This window comes from Oryctolagus cuniculus, chromosome 4 (genome assembly GCF_964237555.1).
Source record: "Oryctolagus cuniculus chromosome 4, mOryCun1.1, whole genome shotgun sequence".
Taxonomy (NCBI): domain Eukaryota; kingdom Metazoa; phylum Chordata; class Mammalia; order Lagomorpha; family Leporidae; genus Oryctolagus; species Oryctolagus cuniculus.
In genome coordinates this window covers 140,670,743-140,683,379 of record NC_091435.1, presented here as the reverse complement: position 1 = coordinate 140,683,379, position 12,637 = coordinate 140,670,743, and the positions used below count along the sequence as shown (strand labels likewise).

Here is a 12,637-nt window from a genome sequence, read left to right as displayed (position 1 = left end):
GGAGGCTTCCTGAACCCGCTGCCCAGCAACCTCCCGGCCCTCCGTGCTGCCAGGGGTCCTGGACCCCGTGACTTCCTCCTTGAGTCATCCTCTCTGTTTAGCTAAGTATATCTCAGTTTCACCATTTGGTGCTTGGTTTGGGGGTAATACTAAACATATTTAACCACCAACTAACTCAAAGTATTGAATCACAAGGCATCTAGTTACAAAGCTCCACAAAGACTATGATGCTTGAAAATCTCGTTTTATCAGATGAACATCAGTGACATCCTATAGGTCTGCAGTCACCTGGTGGTCAGCAAACGAGAGGGGGCTGTGGGAGGCCATCTGCACTGTGGGACTCCCAGCCTCCCTGTGGGAGGTGAGGCAGGGCTGTTCAGCGCTTCAGCTGCGCCACCGTCAAGCTGCACGTCAAACCCCACGAGGTGATGAACTGTCTCCCTGTCATCTAGCTAAAAAGCTAATGCAAATGGAAGTCCCAGAGTTGTCCCCTGTGATCCCAATGGATCACGTCACTCAAGCCTTGAGATGCCCAGTCCCTACGGTGGGCATCTCTGCTTCATTCAGGAGGTGTGTCTCGCAGGCGCCAGTCTCCTGTCCACAGGGAAGCTGCTGTTTAGAAGGGGGTACAGGTGAGAGAACAGAGCTTCACAACTGGAGTGATCCGTGGTCTGACAGCTGGGTGGGTGGGCAGATGGAGGGAGGGAGGGATGGGTAGGTATACAGGTAAAGGGGAGATGAAACAGGTGAATGGATGGATGGATGAACTGGTGTGTGCGTGGGTGGGTGACACAGGTGAGTGTGTAGAGGAACAAACGGAGAGATAGATGATGGATAGGTGGGTAGGCAGAGAGAGAGCTGCGTGGATGGATGGAGCAGGTGACATCACAGAAGGCAGTGGGGAAAAAGGGCACAGCCTCGATGGGGGCACCTTCTCCCGTGCCTGAGTGTGCCTGAAGTGTGCAGACGCCTGTGAGTTATCCCTGCGTCCCATGGCAAGCACCCCGTAAACATTCATCAATACGTGAATCAATGATAATTAAGCCACGCAGTTAAGAGAGCTCAGCCAAATCTCATCAGATGTGAACATACCTGTCACCTGGGGTTGTCATGCTTTTGGTGTGACAAGGAGACTATGCTCAGAACCCACCTTCGCATCTGTTGCCTGCCGGGCCCCGGGGAGCCAGCACCTGTCACCACTCCCCTCGGTGCTCCACTCTCTAGATGAGGTGTGTAGGGCACTGCATTCGACAGCGTCTGATTGAACCCGGGGATAGGTGTTGTCCTTAGCATTATGCCCATTTGACACAAGAGGCTACTGAGGCTCAGAAACTTCGAAATGGGACCCGCTGGGATCCTGGCTGTGCTGGGTAAAGCTGGGCAAACTGCCTCGGCTGTCTGAACCTCTCAGGGACGGGAAGATTGAGAGACAGCATGTAAAGGTCTTGACGGCCGGCCGCAGCTAATTGTGGTTCTGCTCCCCAAGCCGGCAGGTTGCCGAGACTGGATCCTGTTCTGTCTGCCACCCTCGCTGTCGTTTTCAGGTCCATCCACAGGCAAGATTAAAAGTTCTGTTTGGGAAATTTCAATAACACGTTTGGAGCCTGTAATGTTTTTTACAATAACTAAAATAAAACCCGAGGGGATGCGGGTCCCGCTCAGTCGCTGCTCCTCCGCCCCTAGCCCGACCCTGGCAGCCACTTCTTGCCCCCGCCTGCCGCCTGGTGGTGAACGTGGGGACCACAGGCCCAGTGTCCCACCCACGTTTCCCGCCGCGGTGCTGGGCTCGTGGCTGCCCCCCGACGCCACCTAGCGAAGGCCGTTAGCACTCGGCTGAGCAGGTATGGAGGCGTTGGTGCTAAGGCAATGATTGAAACTCCAAGTCGTAAAGAACCACATATAATGGCGAAGGCCGCGGATAAGACCGGCAGTGGGGGGAGGAAAAACCTGGAAAGCAACGGCGCTAGGGAAGAAGCGCAGGAGGCTACAGCCGCTGAGCGTGGGACGACGGAAAGCGGGGTTCAGCCCCCGAGAGCGGCTGCGTTTCCCCCAGGTTTCAGCATTTCTGAGATCCAGAACAAACAGCCGCAACACTGAATGTGTACCGGTGGAAGCAGCAGCAGCGCAAGCAAAAGCTGGCAGCTCAGAAAAAAAAAATTAAAAAAAAACAGAGAGGCTCTTGGTGAGAAGGCGCCACCAGAGCCTGTACCCAAGCCCATCGACGGCCAGCGCGCGCAGACCCGAATGATGAAGAGCTTGCTTATGCGGACGCTACGGATGAATTTGCTTCTTTCTTCAACCAGCTTTTCCCAAGGTTCCCATCACAACATCAGATAGACCGCATGGGAGAACACTAAGACTCGAACAGCTCTCCACGTGTTTTGGTTTTTTTTTTTTTTTTTTTTTTTTTTTACAGGCAGAGTGGACAGTGTGAAAGAGAGACAGAGAGAAAAGGTCTTCCTTTGCCGTTGGTTCACCCTCCAATGGCCGCCGCGGCTGGCGCGCTGTGGCAGGTGCACCGCGCTGATCCGATGGCAGGAGCCAGGAGCCAGGTGCTTCTCCTGGTCTCCCATGGGGTGCAGGGCCCAACCACTTGGGCCATCCTCTACTGCACTCCCTGGCCACAGCAGAGAGCTGGACTGGAAGAAGGGCAACCCGGACAGAATCCAGCGCCCCGCCCGCGACTAGAACCCGGTGTGCCGGCGCCGCAAGGCGGAGGATTAGCCTAGTGAGCCGCGGCGCCGGCCTCTCCACGGTTTTATACCGAACTCACATGTTTATTCCGGAAGAGGACTGGCTCTGAAAAACTTACCCCACAGTGCATTTCACGAGGTGGCACAGAGCTGCTCGTTATTAATGAAGATCGTAAAACACCAAACGGACGGATTCTGGGTCGCTCGCCAAATGGGCCAACTGCTCATTTCAAGATGAGCGGTGTTCGTCTTCCTAAAGAAATTAAGGGGAGAGGCAGGGACCCCGCGGAACACAGACCAGTGCTGTGGCAAAAGTAGTGAGATGCCATGAGCAGAAGCTCAGTGGTGCGTGTCTAGGGAGAAGGGAGTGCTGGGGTGCGGGACTTTGTGTACACAGGGTGACATTTACTCAGTTTTATTAATTATTTTAGGATTAATGTTTCAAGGGTTCTTGACATATATTTAGATAATAATTGTAAATGTTGGCTGCTTATAAATGAAACAGGCAACATGGTACAGTTTAACATTTATTTTAATTTTTTAAAAATATTTATTTATTTGAAAGAGTTACACAGAGAGAGAAGGAGAGGTAGAAGAGAGAGGTCTTCCATCTGCTAGTTCACTCCCCAGATGGCCTCAACAGCAGGAGCTACACCGATCCGAAGCCAGGAGCCAGGAGCTTCTTCTGGGTCTCCCACACAGGTGCAGGGGCCCAAGGACTTGGGCCATCTTCTACTGCTTTCCCAGGCCATAGCAGGGAGCTGGTTCAGAAGTGGAGCAGCCGGGACTCAAACCGGCACCCATATGGGATGCTGGCACTGTAGGCAACGGCTTTACCTGCTGCGCCACAGCGCCGGCCCCAGGATTATATCTTCTTTAGATTCCACAGATACATGTTCAAGAGTGGAAAGAAAGTAAGAATTCAGGAACCTGGACCATGTCTTACTTTAGGATTAAGATCTCTTCAGAAAGGAACCTTTAATTCTAAATATGGAGAATATGAATGAGTCCAAAGCCACGGGAAATGGACACAAGTACAAGAAAATTTCATTTTTTTTAATTTGTTTTTTTTTTATTTGACAGAGTTAGAGAGAGAGAGATAGAGAGAAAGTTCTTCCTTCTGTTGGTTCACCCCCTAAATGGCCGCTACGGCCAGAGCTGCGCCGTTCCGAAGCCAGGAGCCAGGTGCTTCTCCTGGTCTCCCATGCAGGCGCAGGGCCCAAGGGCTTGGGCCATCCTCCACTGCACTCCCAGGCCACAGCAGAGAGCTGGACTGGAAGAGAGGCAGCTGGGACAGAATCCGGCGCCCATATGGGATGCCGGCGCCACAGGCGGAGGATTAACCTAGTGAGCCACAGCGCTGACCCCGAAAATTTCATTTGTTAAGTACTGAGGGGACAACTTGGATTTTGCTAAACAGGCCTATCTTGAACTTGGTAAATTGTTTCCGATGGAACACCCTTTTCAAAATAGCATTTGCTGATTTCATAAATTTCCTTTCACATCTGGACAAAAATGACCGAGTACCCTGTACTGCCACTGTCTATATAGTAAATATAAGTCAGAGTCATTTTGGTGACTGTTGAACAAAAACAAAAACAACTCCATGGCCGCACCTCTGTCTCGGGCTCCATCATTCGCTGGCTGTGCAACGTTGGACGCAGCGCTTCCCTTCCCTGCGCGATAGTTCCCTCATTGGTAAAATGGGTACCACCTACCTCAGGGAGGCCTGGGAGCCCTGGCCCAACTGTGGAAAACAAATTCAGGCCACCAGTGCTGTGGCAAACTGTAGTAAGATGCCCCTTGTGATGCCTGTATCTCACATCAGAGTACTGGTCCAGTCCTGGCTAGTCCACTTCCTTTTTTTTTTTTCCTTCAAAGTTTATTTCTCTACTTGAAAGAGTCAGAGAGAGAGAGAGAGAGAGGAGGGAGAGAGAGAGAGAGAGATTTTCCATCTGCTGGTTTACCTCCCAAAAGGCCACAATGGCCAGGGCTGGGCCAGGTAGAAGCCAGGAGCCAGGAGCATCTTCAAGTCTCCCACGTGGGTGGCTGGGGCCCAAGGGCCTGGGCCATTTTCTACTGCTTTCCCAGGCCATCAGCATGGACCTGGATCAGAAGTGAAATAGCTGGGAGAGGAACAGGCACCCATATGGGATGCTGGCATCACAGGCAGTGGCCTTACCTGCTACGCCACAACACCACCCCCCTGGCTGGTCCACTTCTCATCCAGCTTCCTGTTTACAAACCTGGAAAGGCACCGGAAGACGGCCCAAGTGCTTGGGCTCCTGTCACTCACGTGGAAGACAGGGATGGAGTTCTTTGTTCGTGGCTTCAGCCTGGCCCAAGTTGTTGCAGCCATTTTTTTGTTGTTGTTTTTGTTTGTTTGTTTTTGACAGGCAGAGTTAGACACTGAGAGAGAGAGAGAGAGAGAGAGAGAGAGAGAAAGGTCTTCCTTCCGTTGGTTCACCCCCCAAATGGCCGCTATGGCCGGAGCTACGCCGATCGGAAGCCAGGAGCCAGGTGCTTCCTCCTGGTCTCCCATGGGGTGCAGGGCCCAAGCACCTGGGCCATCCTCCACTGCACTCCTGGGCCACAGCAGAGAGCTGGCCTGGAAGAGGGGCAACTGGGACAAGAACCCAGGGGTGCCGGCGCTGCAGGTGGAGGATTAGCCAAGTGAGCTGCGGCGCCAGCCTGTTGTAGCCATTTGAGGAGTGACCCAGCAGATGAAAGTTTCTCTCTCTCTCTCTCTCTTTCTGTGTGTGTGTGTGTGTGTGTGTGTCCCACTCTACCCTTCAAATGAAGAAGTAAAACCTTTAAGTCAGTTGCGGAGTGAGTGATTGCCATGGCCTGAATCCGGCCTTGGGTGCCGGTGAGAGGACAGAGTGAGAGGAGTTGGTCATTGGTTGGGCGTGGGGACACAGGTGTGATTGGCGGGTGATTCTCGGTTCCTCATGGGGTAAGGGGTGAACCAGGAAGGACGGGGAGGGGGAGTGGTGCTTTGCACCGTGGAAGGGCATCGAGCAGGAGCAGGTTTGGGGCAGGAGAAGGTCATCATCAGTTTACTTGGGCAAGTTGAGAAAAGGGTATCAGACACCGCACACAGGGCTATCCTGTCTCACTTGTTTTCTTCACCGGTGAAAGAAGTCCAGGGCAGGTGCTGAGGTCTGTCGTTTATCAAAGATCTAGACTGCTCGCATCCTTCTGCTGCAGCACATGCGGTGGCCAAACTCCAAAATTCCTGATCCAAGACAGCAGTGGGGTCCGGCAGACATCTCATTGCAGGCAGTGAGAAGCAGGAAGGGGGAAAGGTGGTGTGACCTGACCCCCAGCCAACAGAACTTCTTTAGGGCTCCGAGAAGTCCCATGTGACGCCCTCCCTTCTCATTGGCCAGAACCAGCTCACACGACCTCAGCTACTCGCGAAGGAGGCTAGGAAATACTATCTCTGGGGCTGGCACTGTGGTGCAGCGGGTTAACGCCCTGGTGCCTGAAGCGCTGGCATCCCATATGGACACTGGTTCGAGTCCCAGCTGCTCCTCTTCCAATCCAGCTCTCTGCTGTGTCCTGGGAAAGCAGAAGAAGATGGCCCAAGTCCTTGGGCCCCTGTACCTGCGTGGGAGACCTGGAAGAAGCTCCTGGCTCCTGGCTTCAGATCGGCGCAGCTCCGGTCGGAGCAGCCATCTCAGGAGTGAACCATTGGACAGAAGACCTCTCTCTCTCTGCCTCTCTTCTCTCTGTGTAACTCTGACTTTCAAATAAATAAATCTTAGAAAGAAAAAGAAAGAAAGAAAGAAAGAAAGAAAGAAAGAGAGAGAGAGAGAGAGAGAGAGAGAGAAAGAGAAGAGAAGAGAAGAGAAGAGAAGAGAAGAGAAGAGAAGAGAAGAGAAGAGAAGAGAAGAGAAGAGAAGAGACTGACAGACTATCTCCGTCCCGGATACTCATGTGCCCAGCTAAATCCTCCAGATCCGTCACTACGTGAAAGGGGCGGATGGAGGCCAGACAACCAGCAGCCGGCATCCAGAACACTCCGGGGAACATGTTGGCTCCTAAAAACGGTGGTGATGAACACCAGCCTTGATTTTTGAGAGTGCACAGTCGGGAGATGTCCTGCAGACAGCTCACAGGTCAGGGACTCCGGGATGGTCGGGGAGAGGAGTCCACTCAGCGGGAGGGTGCTGCAAGAGTGCTCAGAGCCGAGGTGAGGCGGCCCCAGAGAGCAGAGAAGAAATGGAAAGAGGATGTAGGGAAGGGGAAAGGATGCTCTCTTTTTCTCTACCTGATCGGCTGGGGCCCCGCAAGTTCCATCGACTCCAGAGAGATTCACACGGGAAAGACAAGTTTACTCTCACTGGGGGCGCTTGGGGAGGAGCAACTCCAAGGGGTGCCCAGAGCCGGACTGTGGAGAGCATCTTGGCCAAGAACAGGAATCGGAGGCCTGATGAGCCCGAGGGACGGGCGAGGAGCTGCAGGGTGGCGAATTGTGGGAAGGGTATGCGTGGAGGGGGGGCGTGGCTAGGCACCAGCTTTAGGGAGACTGACCGGCCCGTGCGCCCCTGGCCGCCTCTCTGGGAGTCTCTGTTCCAGCAGATGGGGGAAGAGCCAGTCTTCAGCCAGGCAAAGGGACGGGGACTCTGCCCAGAGAGTGCGACACAAAGGTACTGCAAAAAAATCAAGGGGAAAGATAAGTTTACTTGGGTGCAAAAAAATATATTTTTAAAAATCTGCGTATAATGTTTTCATAATCTGCACTTTCCCCAAACTTTTCAAAGACCCTTTGTAGGTGGATTTGATGCTTACCAGGGGCGCGAGGCTATGCAGTGGGGTCAGGCAGTGTGACCATGGGAGTGAGGGGCTCAGAGCCCAGGAAGCATGGCTGTTCAGGGCCCCGAGAGGCCAGGACCTGCAGAGGGGAGGCGGGGCCGGGGTGACTTAGTGGGGCTCGGGGTTGTAGGGCAGGACCCCCAGGGAGGGGCGTCCCCCATGCAGGAGGGAGGCAGCATGTAGGTCTGCAGAAACTACCGGCCCTGCAAGGAGGCCGCGTGGCCAGCTCTGAGGACATTGGCAGGCAGCGCTGTCCTGAGGGCTGCAGCGAGGCTGAGGCGGACAAGGCCTGTGATGAGGGGCTGGTGGATAAAGGGTGTTTCTGTTCTGGGACTTGAGGTTTCGGGGTGAGAGGAGGGGGCTCGGTGGCAGGGCCTGGCTACCCCTCCTCTGGGCAGAGGAAGGGACTGGCAGCTTCCTGGTGGGCACAACCAGGCCATGCCGGGGCCCGGGCCTCCCTGGGCCTGCACCGAGCCAATGGCACGCCTCCATCATGACCCCAAAGGGGCCCCTCCGGCCTCAACACCTTCTTCCCGGGCAGTCACCACGAACAGATCAGAGCCGCAGCCCATCTTGGCAAATCAAGTTTACGACCGCCGCTGCTGTCACACCACACTGGCAGAGGCGAGAAGATGCCCAGAGACGGTCCTCAGTGTTGGCCTCACACGACCCACATCCCGGCCTGGAGCCTTCCCAGATAACCCCTTCCTGGGCCATTGGACACTTAGGAAACATGCAGCCTCAGAGTCCTCAGAGTGGCTGGGGTCACTCTCAGTGACAGGTCTGCCCAGGACCCCTGGAGCCAAAGTCACTGCTCTGTGGACAGCGGCATTCTCACCTCTCTCAACCCACCTTTCCTCTGCTGTTCACCCTCTCTCTACTGCGCACTCCATCAGGTGGGTTCACGTCCCTGAATTAGCAGCGGTGTCTCTGTGCTCCTCCTGAGCCCTGGGGGCCCTGCTAGTGTAGTTGAAGTGAGAGTTTGATTTGAGACAAAGTGACCTTCTGTCCCCATCTCAGCCCATCTGGGTGCTGTACAAGGAACCCTAGACTGCATAGCTTATGAACAACAGAAATTCGCTGGCTCTGGAGTGGAGCGGGGAAGCCCAAGATGCCAGAAGGCTCAGTGGTTCGGTGCCTGGTGAGGACAAGCTTCCTGGTTGATAGACAGCTGTCTCCTCACAGTGCCTGCACGTGGCAGGAAGGGGCTCCACCTCGTGACCTAATCACCCCAAAGGCCTGACCTCCTAAAACCATCACACTGGGCGTTCTGTGTCCACAGAAGAATGGGGGGAGATACAAATATTTAGCCCATAGCAGTTCACCCTTTGGGACATCCGGGTCCAGCAGGAAAATAAATGCCCAATCCAGAGGTTAGGAGATCTGCTTGGACCAGGATTCCATCTTGGAAAAGAAGTGGTTGAAGTCACTTGTGGTCCATAAAGTTAACCTTGGGGAGCACATTAAAGTGTTAGAGTGAAGTGTAGAGGAACAAGACCTAGAGAGGACCATGTTCTTTTTGAAAATAAGAGCACATCCCATTAATGCTGTCAGTGTGCAGTCATCTTCCGACACATCTGAATATTTGATTCAGAAGTCTTTGCCCTATTAGTGTGGACACCTTGAAGAGTTTCCCCATCAATAAGGTCCTAGAAAAACTCGGGCCAGATCCTGAGATCTCTGGTGGGCATCCTTGATTACATCCATCTCAGAGGCAAAGGCAGACCCCACTGGGTTAGGGTGCTATCAGGGCTTCCTGGGGATTCTGCTCAGAAGTGGGGAGCCAAGTTCACTTGGGCATCTGAGCCCAAGAGTTGGATGTGTGCTTGTATACATGAGAGCTCAAGAGTGGGGGTGCAGATGGGGCTTGAGGGAAGAGACTAAACTTTGTGTAGAGAACAAGATAAGATTGTTTAAGGATGAAGGCCATGTCTGCCTTGTCTCCAGCATCCCATTGCAATGTCAGGCCATATTTGGTCCCCAGTAAATATGTGTTGAGAAGATAGGTGAACGGATGATGGATGGATAGATGGATCATGGTAGATGGATGGGTAGATGGCTTGTTGGATAAATGGATGAGTGGATAAGTAGGGATACTTGGAGGGAAGGTGGGTGGGTGGGTGGATGGGTGGATGGATGGGTGGATGGATGGATGGATTGATGGATGGCTTAGTGAATGGATGGGTAGATGAGTGAATGGATGGGTAGATGAGTGAATGGATGAATGAGGGAGATTGGAAAGCAGGATGAGGTTTCAATCACTAATCTTTTTTAAAGATTTATTTGTTTATTTGAGAGGTAGAGTTACAGACAAAGAAAGGGGGAGACAGAGAAAAGGCTTCCATCCTCTGGTTCACTCCTGGGCAAATCCAAAGCCAGGAGCCAGGAGCTTTTTCCAGGTCTCCCATGTGGGTGCAGGGGCCCAAGCACTTGGGCCATCTTCTACTGCTTTCCCAGGCCGTAGCAGAGAGCAGGATTGGAAGAGGGGCAGCTGGGACTCAAACCGGTGCCCAATGGGATGCCGGCGCTGCAGGCACAGGCTTAGCCTACCACACCACAGTGCCGGCCCTCAATCGCCAATCTTCTAGTATGATCTAAACCAGCAAGCTCCACTGGCTCCTTTATCTAACCTCTTAAACTTCAGAGGTAATAGTACAGATCTGTCTTTCAGCACTGAGGTTTATATTTATGTCACCAAACATTTGATGATGTGGAATTCAAACCTGACAGGGAAAAAATAAGCTGGAGTGATTGATGATGTATGTGAACATGTAAAATGTATAATATGTATTTACATGGTCTCTAAAAGAACAGGAGGAGAGCACTACTCAAGAGAAAAAAACCTTCCATCTTAATGGAATTCGAAACATTTTAAGTAATAATGGGTCCTATATAATTAATGCATGAGAAGTGTTGTCAGGATCTTCCTTTTCTGAAATTTCTAAAAGATGCCTATAGAAAAACACGAGATTCCTGTACAAGCACTTGCCTTGGCTACACGTGATATGCAGGTGAGAAGCACTACTTTTCATACACTTCACTCCACACACGAACACTAGAGTCACTCCAGCCCCGCCTTGGTCCTGCTGGCTCCCGACTGTGGAGAAAGGACCCAGAGGTCCACCCACAAAGACCGAGATGGAACATGGGAGGCGTCCACCTGGGAGGGAATTCCTGCGCCTGCTCCACCTATCCGACAGGCTTCTGAGGGACTCCCTAGAGAAAGCTGGACTGGGGGCTCTTTGTCACTTTTCAAGCCCTGTGTGGCCATGTGTGTTGTAACTAATAGGAGAGGATCACCCTTGCAGACTCAGATGCAAGGTCACATCCAGTCACTCACTCAGAAGGCTGTGGATACCCCTCTCACACGGCAAATTTAAGCAAAATTCCACTCTTCCCACCCCCCACCCCCCGCCTGCAACATGGGCTGCATGGCCATTGGTGATCCAGCCCTTCTGACTCTCTGAGTTCATCTTTTTTTTTTTTTTTTTTTTTTTAACAGGCAGAGTTAGACAGTGAGAGAGAGACAGAGAGAAAGGTCTTCCTTTTTCCGTTGGTTCAGCCCCCAAATGGCCACTACGGCTGGCGCACTGCGCCCCGGGGTGCCGGCGCCGCAGGTGGAGGATTAGCCAAGTGAGCCCTGGCGTCGACCTGAGTTCATCTTTTCTAACACGCACTCCCTCAACTGGGATTTGACTTGCCAAGCTCGACCCACCATCCCCACCCCACCCCAGGACCTTTGGACTCACTGCTGTCTCTACCTGGGGTGCTCTCCTCCCAGACATGCCCACTTCCTCTGCCCAGAGGCTGCTGCTCCTGCCTTCCTCACTGACCCCATCTAAAACACCACACGGCTGCTCAGCACTTTTGTCCTCATTTCTTTTTCTTCAGGGCAATCGTGTATTAATTAATTTATTTATTTATTGTCTGTCTCCTCAACCAACAGGGAACATCCGTGGAGGTGGGGACGCCGTCTTACTCTCTGGCATGCCCATGGCACTTCCAGCGTCAGAAGGTACTTGTGTTAGTTATTTGTTGCTGTGCGACTAACAACAACACACGCTCATTGTCTCAGCGTCTGTGGGTCAAGAATCTGGGCCTAGGGGCTGGCATTTAGCTTAGAGTTAGGGCACCAGCTGGGATGCCTGTGGTACACGTCCCAGTGCCCGGATTTGAAGCCCGGCTCCCCCTCCTGACTCTAGCTCCCCGCTACTGCAGAACTCGGGAGGCAGCAGTGGTGACTCGGCTGGTGGAGTTCCTGCCACCCCTGTTGGGGACGTGGATCACGTCCCCAGCTCCTGGCTGATCACCTGCCCAGCCGCAGCCATTGGGAACAATTGGGGGCATGAATCAGCAGATGGGAGCTCGCTCTATCTATCTGTTGTTGTTGGCAGGATTCAGTTCCCTGTGGGTGGTGGGACGGAGGGTCTCAGTTCTTGCCAGCTCAATTGATTGCCGAGGAGATAGGGAAGAGTCTGTCCACAGCTTAGCTCACCATGTGGCGTCTTGCTTCATCAAAGCCAGAGAGGGACAAAGTCCACAAGCGAGACAGCGGTGGTGTCTTACGTAACCTAACCACAGGCCCACCAGCTTGCGCCACTGACAGACAGTCCTGCCTGCACTCGGGTGGAGATTACACCAGGCCGTGCCTACCAGGAAGTGGGCCTTGTGGGAGCCGTTAGAGTCCAGTCACCACTAGGCTCAGTACATGCTTAACAAATACTAAATCCAGGCCAGTGCCGCGGCTCACTAGGCTAATCCTCTGCCTGCGGCACCAGCACCCCGGGTTCTAGTCCCGGTAGGGGCACCGGTTTTGTCCCGGTTGCTCCTCTTCCAGTCCAGCTTTCTGCTGTGACCTGGGAAGGCAGTAGAGGATGGCCCAGGTCCTTGGTCCCTGCACCTACATGGGAGACCAGGAGGAGCACCTGGCTCCTGGCTTCAGGTTGGCGCAATGCGCCAGCTGCAATGCGCCGGCCGTATCGGCCATTTGGGGGGTGAACCAACGGAAGGAAGACCTTTCTCTCTGCTTCTCTCTCTCACTGTCTAACTCTGCCTGTGAAAAAAAAAATACTAAATCCAATGTCAGAGGCTGACACTAGGGTGAGAGAGCTGTGGGACCTGAG

At 53.3% G+C, this 12,637-nt stretch overlaps 1 pseudogene; it reads left to right on the top strand.

Moving 5' to 3' along the window:
• Positions 1-1,629: 1,629 nt before the first annotated feature.
• LOC138849382 (ribosome production factor 1-like) lies at positions 1,630-6,508 on the top strand (annotated as a pseudogene).
• Positions 6,509-12,637: the final 6,129 nt, after the last annotated feature.